Genomic DNA, 18,425 nt, shown 5'->3' on the forward strand with positions numbered 1-18,425 from the left:
ACTGCTTTTTAAGTACTTTGAGAGTGTTTTATTTGTTGGTTTGTTTCTTTTTTATGAACCAGACAGTCTGTGTACTGTACAGACTCTAAAGCCCAGATTGTATATGTAGTATAGACTAACACTCATACTAACTTAAGTACAATTTGCTGATAGCTATCGACTTTTATGATGGGTAAAAGCGAACGCAGAGCATTAGTAGTGGTACCTTTATCAAGAGAAGTGACCATATAACAACTTTCAGTAGTAAGTCAATAAAAAAGTTCAATTTTTATTTCTGCAGTGTTGCAAACATGTGTAATTGTGCAGATCTGATTGCCTTGCATTGCATATGTAAATGTGCATTGTGGTAGAAAATAGTAGCTACACTTTCAAAACACAAAATTGTTTCCTACATAATCGGAAAATGTGGTGCAATCATGTGGTAAATATCCCCTCACCCCCCCCAAAAAGTACAACTTAAGGAATGTGGTATCATTGCTACCTACTGTAAAGTACCACAGAGCCTGTGGAACAATCGGGGGAACATCCCAGATTAGCACAGGATCTTACCACAGGAACATGTGCCAGAGTACAATCCCAGAGTTCCACAGGAAAATTAGTCCCAACAGTATTTCATTACCACATAAATGTATGCAGGAGCCCTGGGTATGAGTGCCACCGCAGCCACACAGTGATGTTACTGTTGCAAAGGTTGACATGGCTGTGTGTCTAACAGTTGGCGTCATTGTTACAGACACTCTGATAATATTTAAATTGAACAAATCAGGTAAAGCATCGCCCTGGCAACAGAGGCAGGCAGCCCACTTTGATGGCTGCGTGTTGCTGCTGGTAGCTTACTATCAGTGACTATCAATGAACTCGACTCATTTTCCTTACTTGTTGCAGTGCTCCTGAGACATACTCCTCCTCAGTTAAGCCATCGTGTCCTCGCGTATAAACTGGTTCAAAAGAGAGAAGAAAGTAACATTTAGAGACACACACTTAGGTTTATCTTAATAACTCCTGTGTGGTGTAGACGTTTCTTGTCTGAAGCCCCTATGGTGAATTTACATTTTTCAGTGTGTAATTGTTTTGTAAAATCTTAGGAAATCTGTTTAAATTCCCGTCTTTTTTTGTCTGTTTGATGGTTAGGTAAACAAGCACTCAGCCTGTAACTGTAACCACTTCAGTGTTTCAAGCGTAGCGAACCAATCCCACTCCAATTTGTTCCATGCAAATTGATGGACACATTTTCTTTAAATACCTCTAAGCACTAAAAAAATTCTTAACAAAGCTAAAGAGGCAATTTCTCTTGAAATGAACAAATTTGTGCTACTGTGAGAAGTCAGCAGAAGTATGAAGTTATTATAAATATGACTCCTCTACCTGGGCTTGCACCTGAATTAGCAGTATTGATTTCAGGAGTAGTCCAACCTGACTTCCTCACATACTTTGCCAAAATTCCAGGGATACTACATATATTATTGATGATAGTTTGGGAGTCTATAATAAGTCTGCACGACTGACTAAAAAGCCATTTGTGTTAGCAAAAATCAGTTGTGTTTGCTGTTGCTTTCCAAATGTATGCTCGCTTTTATCCGTGCATTAACCCCCCTCCGCCTCCTCCAACATCCTATATTTGCCCCAAAAGCAAGATGCTCATTGTAATTCGTGAATCCTATTAGGATTGGCCCCAGAGTCGGCCTCTGCTTAGCAAATAAATAATGGTAATGATGATGATCCCTCATCTTGTCACTGGGGCTCTCCCCCGGGGGCTCCGCAGTGCAGGTGGAGGGAGCCTCTCCTGGCCTAATTGGTTCCAACCCTGCAGTCTTCTCTCCAGCCTTTGCTCCCTCCCTCCTCAATCTCTCTCTCTCTGGGCCTCGGGAGCCACTCTGTAAACTTGTCTTTCTCACTCTTCTAAGTTGTGTGTGTGTGTGTGTGTGTGTGTGTGTCATCACCATCTTTAATTTATTTTTGCACTAGCATGAAATCACATATAAATCAGCACTTTTTGTCTTTCTGTCCCTTGCTCCCTCTCCTCACACACATGACAGACAGACGTGAAAACACACACACACACACACCTATGTAGAGTACTGTGCAACATGCTGCCAATATTTCGCCACTGTCTTCCCCTGCGGTGTGTGTTGGCAGTTAGTGGATACACACACACACCTTGAATTACTTAATGGTGCCAGACAGGAGACTGTTTCTATCTCTACACCTGTCTGCCTTGTCCATAATTCTGACCCCTGCCCTGCATCGAGCCTACCTCATTACATTTCCACTTTTTAAAAAAAAAAAGACTCGATTTTGTATGTCACACGATTGCAAAGTCATTTTGAATGTATGAGTAACGGAGATTAATAATCATACAAATCAGATTAGATAATTGAATTTTGGCGCCTCAGTGAAAAATGGAAAGAAATAAAAGGCGTGTTATTCTGCAACAGTTATTAAAAGAATCATGTCAGGGTTTTTAATCTAACGCTTCATAGGTTCTGTCAGGAAATCCCAGATTTGAAACAAATTCATGCTGTTGCACGCACACTTACACACACCTGTATGTCACAGGAAAAAAAAGAGAGTATGGCAACTTTCTAAAAATAAACACGGTCCCTAAGCTTTGGGAGAGGCCTAAAATGTTGTTTTTTTGCTATGAGGTCTGGGAAAAGAAGCAGCATTAGCAGTGGCCCATGGAAGAGACTTTCTGAAACATTTCTCTAAAAATCAATACCTTCTCTGCTAGGCAAAGAGGATCTCTAATATAGTTTTATGTTATTATTTTTCCTCACATTGCTACATTTCTCGGCGGCTGGCAGAGGGAAGATAGATTTTCTCTTCGACTCGATGGTAAATGCGATTCTGAATGTGGCGGTTCAATGGGATGATGCAGAGCCTGCGCTCTTAAAAAGGGGTGCATCACTTTCTGCACAGCCATAGGTGCAGTTTGACACCTCACGGAGTTATATTACTTTTTAACGCTGTATAATGCTGTTTCAACATGCGTTGCAAACGACACATCGCACGTTCAAGGAGGTTTCCATGATTAGAGGAAAGCAGCAAGCTGTGCCAGGCCTAAAACTGCACCCATGGGTGTGATGCGTAACACCTGGGGATCACAAATTAAGGAGAGAAAATGTAATAAACTTTTGGATCTAATTTGATTATTATATTTAATGCCAAGTAATAATTCTGGCATGAGTGAATTTAATTTAATTGTTGCGTGGCTACAAATCAGGTCAATACTCTAAAAGTAAAGGGTTTCTAGAAACCAAACCAGCGCTCCCAGCTGCTCTGCGTGCTTGTTTGATATCACAGCTTTATTAACATGAAAAATAAGACACTTCCTACAGATAAAGCTGGAATCTGGTTGCTTGTGCATCTCCGAAACCGTTATTAACAATAAGCACACACTGGCTCCCAGTGGGGTGTCAAGTTGGTTCAGTGAGAATTTCAGCATGACTGGCTCTTTGTCCTGTGCAACGGGGACCTCTGTTGGTTCAAATTGGCGCTGCATGGTAACTGTGTTCAGCACGGTGTAATTCAAGGTGGTATTTACACTGTTGTATATGTTAAGAATGTATTATATGAAAGAATGGAGGCAGATGATCATGTGTGGCCAGAAGAGGAAGAAGAAGTACTGACTGGTGGGAAAAAAAGCCTTTTTCAGAAAGTCTGTTAAAGCTCCATAGTAAAGGTTGAGAGCTTTAAATTTCTCTTTTTATAGAGCTCTTTGTCCTCATTTGTGCAAAACGACACAATGAGTGTCATTTTGAAAGAAAAACCAAGCACCAGTTATTCATTTCTAGCTGTTAAATGATCAAATCTTCAGAGGAAACCAAACTTTATGCTTTCAGACTCAACTTTCAGATGCCAGGAGGGTTTTTTAAAAAGTTAATACTTACGCTATATATCAAATCAATCTGCTGATCGTGCATTACATTTGAAAACAATACAAGCAAGAAATATAAGCACACTAATTGAATGCACAGACAAAAACTCACATACAAATATCTAAAATCATCCACCCACACACATCCACAAACATCCTGGCAACCTTCCTCCATCCTGCCTGTCTGCTGTGGCAGGGTCACAGGGTCGAGGATGACAACATGGCAGCTATGGTAGCCCATCTTCCACACAGTCACTTCAGTCCAGCACAGCATGAAGCAGAGGCAGTTTCCCAGGGGGAAGTGACCCGTGTCTGAAGGGGTTCTCTGTTGTCCAATCAGAAGACTGCTGAAGCCTGGCAGTGGTACCTGCTCGGGCCACGAATCTCCTTTCCTCTGACAGACGACAGAGCAGGAAGGAGGTGTGACCAGGCGACTCATCATCTGCATCTAAACATGTTGCATGAGCCCGAGAAGGGGAGGAAACCAGGTAAGCAGGGAGGCAGCGAATGTGAAAATCAGTCTTATTCAGACGAGCGATCACTGAAAAAGCACAAAAATTAAAGCAAGTATTCTTTATTAAACATTATCAGAAGACACTGCAGCAGGTAGAGGCGTGCGAACAAAGTGAACAGATGTTTGTCCATCTGTCTTTCTGTCTACGTGTCCTGTGATTCAGGCTGTATATGTTCACTAAAATATCTCTTCAGAGCTGCATACGCCATTCCCTTCATTCCCCGTCGCCAACCATCCCCGCAGTGTTTCATTCAGCTAATTACACTGCACTCAGAGTATCTATAGATAAAAGCTCTGCAGCCTTTTGAAGATCTGGAAATGTTTCTGCTTCATTATTGTCTCGCATTTGTTCCCCCGACATGAATGCATTCTTACCTTCGCTAAGAACGACACTGATAACGAAGCGATAACAAATCCTGCACCTTTTCCCACATCCAACCCTTTGTGTGCTTCTTCTTCCTCCTCACACACTGAATTTGCATAATATGATGAAACACACTCAAATTATGTTCATTCGGTGATCGTTCAGTGTTATACGGATGACTGATGGAAAGAAGCACTCACACGCTCGCAGGTCTGATCCTGTTAATTATATTTTCCAACCTCGGCCACATATGTGGGGGCTGTAATTCGTATGATTTATTCACATGGACAATAAGAAAATGTGCATTATCTGTGCTTCTAAAAGGGCCTGTTTTTATGTGTGATATTGTCAGTAGAAATGGTTGTTACAGCAGCAGCATTGTTGTTACAAAACTCCAAAAGTTGATTCTGTTCGTCTGGACGTGGCGTTTTCTGGGAGAAACGTTTCGTCACTCATCCAAGTGACTTCTTCAGTCTCAGCTGACTGCAGGTTTCAATCTTATAAACAGTACATTTGCATAATGACTGAAACCAGCCCACTGGAGGAACAATGGGCTGTGAGGTCAGTTCCTTAATCACAATTATGCAAATTCTCATGACCATTGATCAACAACCACTGACCAAAACCCACTGATCAATGGCCATGAGTCCCATTCACAGAGAGTTGGGGAATGGCTGCAATCACAGCATTGTAAGATGGCGAAAAATGTACCCTTAGGCCCCCTCCTCGATTCAGAGATGGTCTTTCCCTTTTCACGTAAATGGCCTCCTTGACTCCACGCTCAAACCAGAGTTCCTCCCTGTCCAGGATGTTACATCCTCATCCTTGAAAGAGTGTCCACTGGCCTGTAGGTGTAAATAGACTGCAGAGTCCTGGCCTGACAAGGTAGCCCTTCTGTGTTGTGGCATCCGCTTCGCCAGAGGTTGTTTGGTTTCCCCGATGTATAAATCCTGGCACTTAACAGCGTACACTATGTTACTCTGTTTGTGTCGGGGGACCCGATCTTTGGGGTGGACCAATTTTTGGCGCAGCGTGTTTTGGGGTTTAAAAGCCACAGAGACCCGGTGTTTAGAAAAATAAGAAATATAAGATTGGGGAAACCTGCAGTGAGCTGAGACAGAAGAAGTCACTTGGATGAGTGACGAAACGTTTCTCCCAGAAAACGCTACGTCCAGATGAACAGAATCAACTTTTGGAGATTTATTTTCCTGGATGATTGAGATGCATCAAGATGTTGTTACAAAAGTTAGCAAAAACATGAATCTGACTAACAAAGATCTCCTGCAGCAGGTTAGCTGCTGACATCCTCGCGCTTCTTCACCACAATATAATGACACACAAGCACAGCAAAAAAAAATTATCTCAATAATAAATCAAAGAATCTCCACATGCTTGGCTTTTTCTTCTTCTTCTTTCTTGCTAAATAATCATGCAATTTTGGTTTGAGCTGGTTTGAGCTGGTTTGAGCGTGGAGTCAAGGAGGCCATTTACGTGAAAAGGGAAAGACCATCTCTGAATCGAGGAGGGGGCCTAAGGGTCCATCTTTCGCCATCTTACAATGCTGTGATTGCAGCCATTCCCCAACTCTCTGTGAATGGTACTCATGGCCATTGATCAGTGGGTTTTGATCAGTGGTTGTTGATCAATGGTCATGAGAATTTGCATAATTATGATTAAGGAACTGACCTCACAGCCCATTGTTCCTTCAGTGGGCTGGTTTCAGTCATTATGCAAATGTACTGTTTATAAGATTGAAACCTGCAGTCAGCTGAGACTGAAGAAGTCACTTGGATGAGTGACGAAACGTTTCTCCCAGAAAACGCTACGTCCAGACGGACAGAATCAACTTTTGGAGAATCATGCAATTTACTTTTACTTGGTGCATTAATTGCAGTGGACCAAAGTTGAGGTCAAAGTTGTTCAGATGATTTAAAAAGGCATTTCACTGATGTTAAACTGAGTGTCACCACAGTTGTTAAGTGTCTGCTACTTTTCAGACAGTACAGTTGTGGTTGGAAGTTTGCATAGACTCATCGTGGGCAACCAAACGATGTTCAAAGAATCATGAAAACTCCAGGATGACCATGATGGGTGTATTCTGAACACAGCTTTACTTGATCATCTGAAAAAGTCTGTTCTCTCATGAACTTTAATGAACATAAACCTTGCTAAATGAAGCCTGCAGAGTCTGAGATTTACACCTTTTTAAAATTTCTCTAAGCATTGCACTGTCTGACCTTTGTGTGAATTTGCTGGAAAGATTGTGGGAACAGTATTACACACTCCTTAATGCTCCATTGCCAAAACATCTGCTTTTATAGACAGAATCACACTTGATGATCAGTTAATCCAGTGCATTTGATTCACAGCACCTGGCTGCTGCTTACCGTCTTAATTCCTATGGAAGTTTATGTTTCACTTGATGTAACGGCTACAGGTGGAAAAACTTTTAACCAGTAATTGTTTACATGGCATTCTTAAGTCCTGCACTGAAATTAAAGTCCGTTTAGGTCGTGCCTGACAGCCTGCTCTGAAACGTTTTCAACCTGCTGCTCGTGATAGCAGGCCCGGTGCTGAGAAATTTCAGAAATGTGTAGACCATGTTCTTCTTGAGCGTGTGTGTTGGTTTATGCATGAAATTTTATTTCAATAACAAATCCGCTGAGAGCACAGAACAATTGTGAGCAGAAATTAATCTGCGATTCAATATGTGTGAGTGCGCTTCGACAGATGAGATGCAAAACAATCCTCAATAGTAAGCCAGAACAGGAATGTGGATGTAAAACACATTTGGAGCTCGCGAGGCAACTTGTGTTACGTTTTAGCAAATACCAGAGCAATGCAGTGTAGCACTTTTTTATTTTTATATTTTTTTAGCTCTCTTTTAATGAGTTAAAATTAAACATCTGCTGAAGGATTCAGCACAATTCGTCCCAAAGATAGTTCCTCTTTTGGTTGTGGGAAGCACTGCTGTTCAAAATCTCAGTTGCCTTGTAATCTGGTGACTGCAGGGGACATCGCATTATTTATAACTGTTCCCTCATGCCAAATTCATGAGAGCATTGTTATCCTTTAAGACAGGGGCCCCCAATCCCAGTCCACGAGGGCCGGTGTCCCTGCAGGTTTTAGATGTGTCCTCGAACCAACACAGCTGATTTAAATGGCTAAATTAGCTCCTCAACATGTCCTGAAGTTCTCCAGAGGCCTGGTAATGAACTAATCATGTGATTCAGGTGTGTTGACCCAAGGTGAGATCTAAAACCTGCAGGGAGACCGGCCCTCGTAGACTGGGATTGGGGACCCTGCTTTAAGAGATCACTTCTATTAGGAAAAGTTTTAATGTCAGAACAAGGCAATCACTGTGTTTTTATTTGCAGTGGCCCTTCTTTCTAAATGGACTTGAATTATGCCTGCAAAACATCATCAGAGTCATCGGATTCTCTTAATGTAAATCAAGGGTCTAGGACAGGGGTGGGCAATCTCAGTCCATGAGGGCCGGTGTCCCTGCAGGTTTTAGATGTGTCCTCGAACCAACACAGCTGATTTAAATGGCTAAATTAGCTCCTCAACATGTCTTGAAGTTCTCCAGAGGCCTGGTAACAAACTAATCATGTGATTCAGGTGTGTTGACCCAAGGTGAGATCTAAAACCTGCAGGACACCGGCCCTCGTGGACTGAGATTGCCCACCCCTGGTCTAGGATTTCCTTTAAATTGTCAAATATCTGTATTTCACTCTCTCATTTTCATTCTTGGCCTACAGTCTGGTGTAAACAGTGGCGAGGTGTAAATATAGTTTACAGTTACAGTTTGTAGTGTGTCTGCATAGGACCTGCGTATTCGATTGTGCATGTGAGCATTAACCTGGTCTTTCTTCAGAGTGATTCGGCCCATCTCTCTGTTGCCAGCAAAGGAGCGGGTCACCTTGTGGACCTCCTCTCTTGTTCACACATGGATGATGTAGTGGGCGGGGATGAATCCCGTTCTTGTCCCAATCCCCTCCTGGTGGAGCAAACGCTTTGATCATGAGGTATACTGAGGCTCCAGGGTCTAATTTGAATTACTGAGATGCCTCAGTTTAAACATGGACATATCATGTCACAGCAAGGCTTTGAGATTAGTGAGAAATAGCACAACAGATGATGCACAGTGCTGTCAAACTCATCAGGTCTGTAGTTAATTACGTCACTTGTTTTTTCCTGTTGAAGTTTTTGGTCTCATGGCTTACATTTGCTCAACAACCACATAAATATTGAAAACAAACCTTTCGAAGGAGCCAACAGCCATTAGACCTCTTTTTCCCATCATAATTGTTCTGGCTCAAAAAAGATCATCTTCTAGTGGCAGAAATCCCAGAACTCGATAATGACCAAAATCTAATTAATCAATCCCCGTGCCATCTGGCTCGATATCTCTAGGTGAAATTTCACAGTGTTTGGAGAGCAGACATGGTTGAAAACATCACTTGACCATGATTACAGTGAAATATGTTGTGTGAGCTGAATTAAAATAAATAAATCTGGGTCTCACCTTCCACCATTCCTCATTGGAGTCATCTATCACTGCCATGTGCTCACTGGCACTTAAGAACAAATAAGACACGAGTATTTTAGGAATATTCAGATGTCACATGATGACACGAACAAGTAGGGCAGCCTGGAAGAAAAAGAGCAAGAAAGCGATTAAGGAAGTCATCAAAGGAGACAGGAAGTGTTTTGGAGGAGCTTACCGAACTTGTAGATCATCTTTCCCTATGGCCTTGAAGCAATAGAGAGCCGGATAGTAGTGAGACTGGCTGAACATACTGATCTTCCCCTGCTGAAGCTTTTTATTCTGAAAAATTTAGATTGACCTGTCTTTCACGGCGGTAATTATCACTGCTATTATTATTATCTGCAAGATTATAATTTTCATTGACTCTGTAATTCTCAGACTTTGTCATCAGCAAGAACTTTTCCTCTTTTGTTTCCTCCGGCCTTTGCTAAGAACAAGGAGGAATACTAAATATTTTGATGATGTTTTAAAAAATACTCCTGGCACAAAAGATGTCCAAGCTTGACTAAAATGCACGACTGGTGCGCGTCTGCATTTACTGAAGCCACAGGATTATTTTCTACTTTTTCACCTTCTTCATCCTCTTGCTTCCTCCATCATCATCATCTGAGTGTGGGTACAGCAGTACTAGTACTTTTACAGCACTGACTGACTTCAGTATTGCAAACATAATGCAAGATTAATGGCATAAATATAAATATATGCATATACAGATATTATATGTAAACCATAAAGTCTGATATTAAAGTCACAATGTGTTGCCTTTGCATTGTATGATTAAAAGGTCTGAGTGCATCCATACATACGTTCTTCTTGTCCTCGGATCTTTTCTTACACCCCTTGTTAGCCATAGGCGAACTGATTTGCAGTGTCTCTAACACAGGGTCAGTGTGGGTTGACTATGCTGTCAAAGATTAGCATTCATTAAACTTGCTGATAAAGGAAGAAAGCAAAAAAGGACTCAAAACTGATTGTGTAAGTTGTTCTGGGGTCCCAAAATCTGCTATATTAGCAGTGTTGGGGAGTAACGGAATACATGTACCGCCGTTACGTATTTAAAATACAAAATATGAGTAACTGTATTCCGTTACAGTTACCGTTTAAAAAGGTGGTATTTAGAATACAGTTACTTTGTTGAAATAAATGGATTACACGGCGGTACTTCCCTGTTTCATATTGTGGCGGGTCAGGACTGTTTGGGTTTTGTTTGACAGCTACGTTCTGTTGTTCCAGGCGGCAGCGTTACGGTTGCCATGGTTACAGGGTGACGCTCTCTCTCTGCGTGTTTCCTGGGTGAGAGAGGCCTTTTTGTTGTTGTTGTGCTAAGCTAATAGGCAGAATGCTACAGGCATAGCTCTAAAGAATGTAGCATCATGGGCAGTGTAGTCCGTGCTGCAGGGAGAATGGACTGCCATACACGTTATGTGTCTGTGAGCGAGGGAGGGAGAAAAAGGAAAAGTACGAGCTGTCATCGAGCAAAAACGGGAGCTGGAAGCATGTAAATATAATAATAACCACTGCAGCCAAGAAGAGAGCCTGACGAGCCCAGTTGTAAGTAAGCTATTAAGACTCGACTGTACACCGTGTTCGTGTTTTCCTCCAAAAACAATAAGTTCTGTTGGAGCAGCCTTTCAACGCCTCTCTCTGTCTCTCGCTAGCAAAGTTGACCCAGACAACAAAGTAAAGCTAGTTTTCAGCTACGAGCCCGACACGAACCCACCGTATTAGCCAGAGGTCCCTTTACTACGGTTTGGCGCCGCGGACCTTCAGTAACAGTAATAAATCACAGCAATAGTACATTCATGTAGTTGTAAACAGCATGATAATATATTAAGTAATCCAAAGTATTCAGAATACGTTACTCTCATTGAGTAACGTAACGGAATACGTTACAGAATACATTTTGGGGCATGTATTCTGTAATCTGTAATGAAATACATTTTAAAAGTAACCTTCCCAACACTGTCTATTAGCAACAAAAAAGGTGCTGCTTATTATGTATCTATATATATTTCTGTTTTACAAGTGTTGAAGATGTTGCAAGTTATTTAAAAAGATCATTTAAAAACTCCACATGACAAACAAACAAACACACCAACCCATGAAAAACAGAGGGGTTATTTACAGGTTACCGAAACTAAAAACACATTTGCTTTATGATTCATTTCTTAAAAACGACCGCTATGTTGACGCGAACTTATGTTAAAAGGCTAAGTGTCCAGGTTTGGCATTTGGTTTTAATGAGGAATTTATCTCAATGTAGCAATATGTGCAAGTGGGATTTGCAAAAGGGCAGCAGCTGCGAGACTGTGGCATACTGCTGACTCCGGTAGAGAGAGCTGTAGGCTCTTCCAAAGCCTACAGGCTGCAAGAGCACATGACAAGAGAGGGGGCGAGGAGAGGTGCATACACATTAAATATATGGGAGGAAAAAATCTCTGCAGTACTCATTTACACTCATGCCACGGCCACGCTGTCTTACAATTTTACCAAAACACGTCGGGAACTAAACGTGTGCCTGGCTGTGGTGCTGGGTGATGTTTTGTGACACCCACAAACAATCATGTGAGCACAGATATCGCAAAACTTTGGTTTCTTGCAGCAGTGATCTTTAAACTTGTGAGGTTTGTCACTGGCTGGTTTGACTGGCTCTGGAGGAAGTCGTCCCTCTTTCTCGTTCTCTTCTACATCCTCATCACAGATGAAATATACCTGAAAGGAAAGAGGATAAAATCACTACAGATAAGGATAAAATAGTTGCCATGAGCACCAATGGTTTGACACGAAGGACTTTGTCTTTTTGTGGAAATTTTAAAAAAGCAAGATGTGGATAAAGATGTATTTAATGGAACCATTGGATAATTTTATCAGCTACACGTCTACCTGCAACATCTGAAAGGCCTGAGTGACACAGTTTTGAGATTCCACTACTTTGTTCTCGTTATTCAACCCAAACAGTCTCAGTGTCCTGAACCGCCCACCACAGGCTGACAGATTTATACAAGACCGGGTCTATTAATACTGCACTCTGAGTCATATGGAGCCCGTCAGGTCGTCGCACAAACCGCATCACGTCAGCCAGAGCCGAGAAAAAGAACTTCAGTGCTGAGACTGTTGTAGGTTTTTGCTTCTTCATTTTTATCCATCCATCCATCCAATTGGATAGGATGGAGTCTATCCCAGTTGTCATAGAGATAGGCTATCATGATGAAAATTCATGGATTCGGTGGGTAGCTTTGCATGCTATGGAGTTTTTGTCACAAACCACAGGTGGGACAAATAGATGTAGATTTTAAAATAGCGATCAGCAGACACCCACAACATTCCCAGTTGAACATCCAAGAACTTGACTTCACTGCTGCTCTATACAGTCAAAAACAAGGGCATCGTTTTCTCAGACACACACACGCACACATATTTACAAGCTTTTGTATTCACACACCATCACAGGGAAACCTGACAGACTGAACTCTCAAAGTCTGGCAGGATTAGAGAAGCCCTGCGGCCATCAGGCTGTGGATTTACACAATAATAGCTGCTAATACCAGGGATAGTTCACACATTACAGTGCCATCTCACTGCAACTCTATTTAGCTGTCAGAATTCCTAAACAGACCTACCACAATGCTTCTGTCAGCTGAGAGTTGACTTATTCAAACTCACTTTTGCAGTTATTCTTTTTATTTATTTTGCATGTCCCGTTTGGTTCTTTTGCCATCAGAATTGTTGTCTAAAGGCAAAGAAAGATGCCCAACGGATTTACTTTACCAAATGGACCATCCCAGCCTTGCCGTATTGGTCTATTTGATTCACCTTTGCTTTTATTGTTTATTTTTTGCAATTTTTTGTTAACTTTTGCAGTTATTCACCAAATGACACGAGGCAGAGGAAGAGGTGATGCAATATCTGACATTCACACTTTATCAGGTAATAAAAGTGCGAGTGTTGACATGAAAGTAGGCTAGATAAATCAAATGAAGACCACCTGTATTTTCTACCAATTAATTGTATATAGGTAGTTATGTTGGTTCCTCTCTATCCCAGACACAGTAAAAGAGAACAGACTTTGATTTGCAGTATGTGTTTACGGCATGTTCAGAAAAGTTTCCTCCAGAAGTAGAAATTGCACAGTATAAATCAAAACTCTACAATCACCCAAAAAACATTCATTTTCTGCTCGGTCTTACTCAATAACACTTCAACAGGAGGAAGATTGAGATAAATAATGCCAGAGGCCTGTGAGCTTGAGGGTCTTACGCAGTATCTTCTCCTCAGTATCTGTTCCTAAGACTGTGCTCTTGTGGACAGAGAGCTCAGATGTTGGTCCTGGGATTTGCTGGATCCACTCAGCCAGTTTAGGGGTCAATGCCCCAAGTGCTCCAATTACCACAGGGGACCACTGTTCCCTTTACTCTCAGTGTCTTCTCGAGCTCCTCTCTCAGCGCTCAGTATTTCTCAAGCTTCTCCTGTTCCTTTTCCCCCATGTTGCTATCAGTTGGTATAGGTACATCTATCGCTACGGCCATCTTCCTCTGCTTGTCTACCACAACTATGTCTAGTTGGTTAGCCATCACCAGCTTGTCCATCTGTGTCTACCACCCTAGGGTGAAACCCTCCATGCATGGTGAGGAGTTTTCTCGTCTTGATGTAAGTGGCTTCTATCTCCTCCTTTGGTCAGCTTGTTATCCCAAAAGGGCAGACCAGGAGGAGATGTTACATTGCCCAGATCTTCTTTTTCCCCATTCAGCTGACTCCCCAGGACTTGCCTTACTCTCTGCAGGTGACTTCAATGTCTGCAATGTCGCCTTCTGGTATTACAGTCCCCAAAGTCCCTCTCTTTGTTACTATCTGTTGTTGCTGTAGAACCTAGTGGTATGAATCAGTGACAGGGAATTGATGTCTTTTTCACTTCTGGTGCACTGCTTAATGTCATCCATATAGAAGAGGTGATTGCACCAATTTGTAGATGGTTGTAGATGGTTGTTAATGATCTGGCTAAAGAGTTCGGGGCCTATAGAAGAGCAGAGGGGACAAAGCATTTCCTTGGTAAATTCCACACTTGATGGCAACTTGTGCTATTGGCTTGAAGTTGGCCTCCAGTGTTGTCACATCCCCATGAAATTCCTGATGAAAGCTCTTAGCATCCTGTTGATCTTGTACAGTTCTGGGGATTCTAGGATCCATATGTGAGGCTTTGAGTCATAGGCTTTCTTGTAGTCAATCCAGGTACTCTACACATTGGTCAGTCTGGTCTTACAGTTTCAAGCGACTTCTGTATGTACCATTAGTTGGTGTTTTGCCCCTCTGATGTTCCTGCCAATCCTTTCTGCACCCAGCTCATGTACTGAGCCACGTCCAGTTCATCTTAGCGGCTATGACACCTGGCAGGAGCTTCCGTGTTGTTTTCATGCAGGTTGGATGGGACCGGTCCCTTTGGGGGATCCTTGGGATCAGGACTGTCCAGCCTTTAGTAAGCCATTCCAGGTGTGTCTCAACCATTAGCAATTCATTCATTTGTGCTGCCAGATGCTTATGGAGTGCAGTTAGCTTTTCTTGGATGTTTGCCACTGTGATGTTTACTGGTGCCTGTTCTACTCTAGCTCCACTAGCCACTGAGCATTGCTGTTATGTGTTGCATCCTTCTTGGTGTGGCTACTGTTCTCATATTGATCTCCTGCCACTGAAAGGTTATTCTCCTCACTTCTATCTCTCTGGTATACCTCTTCAAGAGACTAGCCATCGTTTAATAATAATAATAATAATGGATTGGATTTATATAGTGCTTTTCAAGGCACCCAAAGCGCTTTACAATGCCACTTTTACATTTTTATGAAGAACCTTTGAGCTCATTTAAGACATTTAATATATTTTAGTTTGCTAATGAGATTGTGATTATGAGCTCCTTCTACCTTCCTTCTGTGTTTTTTATATATATATATACAACATAAAATGGTGTATTATGGTGTTAATAAATTACAGGAACATGAGTCAAAGATAACAACCATTTGCACAGTAAATATAAGAGAAGAGCCATGGCGTTACCATGACCTGGCTTGATCCCAGCTGGAGACTTTCACTCCCCCTGAGCTGTCCTTACTGTTTCCCAATCACACATATATCACATGCAAATAAGATAAAGTGATTTCTATGCAACTCGTCTTTACTACACACAAACTGTTAAACTCTACTTAAGTTTACCCAGAGAGCGCAAACATTTCTCCAGCATAGATTTCCTTTTGGTTTCAGTGAAAACAGACCCTTTTATTTTGTGCTTATGTGGGTCTTACACCTTCTCGCCGTGTAAATAAAAGGAATGTCAGACCCAAAAGTTGATTCTGTTCATCTGGACGTAGCGTTTTCAGTGGGGGGAACATTTCGTCACTCATCCAAGGATTTCATTGTTTTAGCACTGGAATTATACAGCGCAGTACTATCAGACACACAGAGTTCACATTGAATATGAGGGAACTTGAGATGATCTGTCAGGAGGAACGGGATAAACTGCCCTAATCCGGATTTGTAAAGCCTGCAGAGACTTTCCCAACAACTCTCAAAACTATAATTAAATGGGTTTCTACAAAGTACTGAAATTAGGGCTTGAATATTATTGCTAATTAGTTTTTAGTTCCTGAAGGCAAATATTCATAAAAAGGTTTTTCTTTGTCAGAATTATTGACTTGTGAAATTTCATTTTAACAGCAGCCTGTATCAAAAGGAGCACAGCTGAGAGATCATTCAAGTTCACAAATGTCAAGTAACCAACTTAACCCAGAGAACCTCTTTTAGCAGCCTCCATCAGACATTTCCCATTTTCAGTTTAGATGTTGGTGTGCAGAACTTCTTCGTTCTTCCTCCAAATGTACTCGTGTAAAAAAGTTAAAACTTCTGTCCACAGGCACTGGACCCTGATGCAGGTTGGAGCATCCAGGCAATTTGAGCCAGGATGCAGAAATCCAATACTGCATGTCTTGATGCATTCTCAATCATCCAGGAAAAAAAATCTCCAAAAGTTGATTCTGTTCGTCTGGACGTAGCGTTTTCTGGGAGAAACGTTTCGTCACTCATCCAAGTGACTTCTTCAGTCTCAGCTGACTGCAGGTTTCCCCAATCTTATAAACTGGTTTCAGTCATTATGCAAATGTACTGTTTATAAGATTGAAACCTGCAGTCAGCTGAGACTGAAGAAGTCACTTGGATGAGTGACGAAACGTTTCTCCCAGAAAACGCTACGTCCAGACGAACAGAATCAACTTTTGGAGAGCAATACTGCATGGTTTTGTGTCCTTCAACCATCATGAAACCCATGCCATGGAGCTCCTGGTGCATTGGTTGTGTGGTGATGTCAATGTCAAAGAAGGGTTGAAACTGTGCAGTTAGACCAGGGGTGGGCAATTCCAGTCCACGAGGGCCAGTGTCCCTGCAGGTTTTAGATCTCACCTTGGGTCAACACACCTGAATCACATGATTAGTTCGTTACCAGGCCTCTGTAGAACTTCAGGACATGTTGAGGAGCTAATTTAGCCATTTAAATCAGCTGTGTTGGTTCAAGGACACATCTAAAACCTTGAGGGACACCGGCCCTCGAGGCCTGGAGTTGCCCACCCCTGAGTTAGACAGTCAACAGGTGCTTTATCTATCACACAGTGTGCCATTCCATTGGTGATCCTGCTCTATAACTTCCACTTTGCCACAATACTACTTACAGCCAATTGTGGAAAATCTACAAGAAGAAAATTCATGAACTGAGTAGTTGCAAAGGCACGGTCCCATTACAGTACCATGCTCAAATTCAGAGAGCTGTTTAGGATGACCTATTCCAGGGGTGGCAAACTCCAGGCCTCGAGAGCCGGTGTCCTGCATGTTTTAGATTTGTCCTTGATCCATCACAGCTGATTTAAATTTCTAAATTACCTCCCCAACATGTCTTGAAGTTCTCCAGAGGCCTGGTAATGAACTAATCATTTGATTCAGGTGTGTTGACCCAGGGTGTTATCTAAAACCTGCAGGACATTGGCTCTCGAGGCCTGGAGTTTGCCACCCCTGACCTCTTCATTCACAAATATTTGCAGATACAGTCTGCTTGTCTAGGTGCTTTCTTTTATAAATCTGGATTACGAGGTATAGCCCAACAGTTCTCACTTGACATTATGACAGTATAAACCTGGTTTAAGGGGTAAAGGGCTCAGAAAGATTTCTTGGAATTGCATGTTACAGTCAGGTCCATAAATATTGGGACATCGACACGTCTGTGAAGGTTCTCAGTCATCCAGGTCATCGTAGTCAAAGGAGCTTGCAAAGAAAAGCGTCTGGACTTCTTTAAGTTACTTGAAGACGTTTCACCTCTCATCCGAGAAGCTTCTTCAGTTCTAAGGTCTAAGGAAGAAGAAGCTTCTCGGATGAGAGGTGAAACGTCTTCAAGTAACTTAAAGAAGTCCAGACGCTTTTCTTTGCAAGCTCCTTTGACATCGACACAATTCTAACATTTTTGGCTTTATACACCACCACAATGGATTCCAAATGAAACGAACAAGATGTGCTTTAACTGTAGACTGTCAGCTTTTATTTGAGGGTATTTACATCCAAATCAGGTGAACGGGGTAGAAATTACAACAGTTTGCATATGTGCTTCCCACTTGTTAAGGGACCAAAAGTAATGGGACAGAATAAGAACCATAAATCAAACTTTCACTTTTTAATACTTGGTTGCAAATCCTTTGCAGGCAATTACAGCCTGAAGTCTGGAACACATAGACATCACCAGACGCTGGGTTTCATCCCCGGTGATGCTCGGCCAGGCCTCTACTGCAACTGTCTTCAGTTCCTGCTTGTTCTTGGGGCATTTTCCCTTCAGTTTTGTCTTCAGCAAGTGAAATGCATGCTCAATCAGATTCAGGTCAGGTGACTTGGCCATTGCAAAACAGTCCACTTCTTTCCCTCCAAAAATTCTGGTTGCTTTTGCAGTATGCTTTGGGTCATTGTCCATCTGCACTGTGAAGCGCCGTCCAATGAGTTTTGAAGCATTTGGCTGAATGTGAGCAGATAATACTGCCCGAAACACTTCAGAATTCATCGTGCTGCTTTTGTCAGCAGTCACATCATCAATAAATACAAGAGAACC

At 42.0% G+C, this 18,425-nt stretch overlaps 1 pseudogene; it reads right to left on the reverse strand.

Moving 5' to 3' along the window:
* Positions 1-3,031: 3,031 nt before the first annotated feature.
* Positions 3,032-18,218, reverse strand: LOC148102819 (SH3 and cysteine-rich domain-containing protein 3-like; annotated as a pseudogene).
* Between the last annotated feature and the right edge of the window lie 207 nt (positions 18,219-18,425).

The sequence above is a fragment of the Neolamprologus brichardi genome, chromosome 5 (genome assembly GCF_056152115.1).
Source record: "Neolamprologus brichardi isolate AB-2024 chromosome 5, ASM5615211v1, whole genome shotgun sequence".
NCBI classification, from domain to species: Eukaryota; Metazoa; Chordata; class Actinopteri; order Cichliformes; family Cichlidae; genus Neolamprologus; species Neolamprologus brichardi.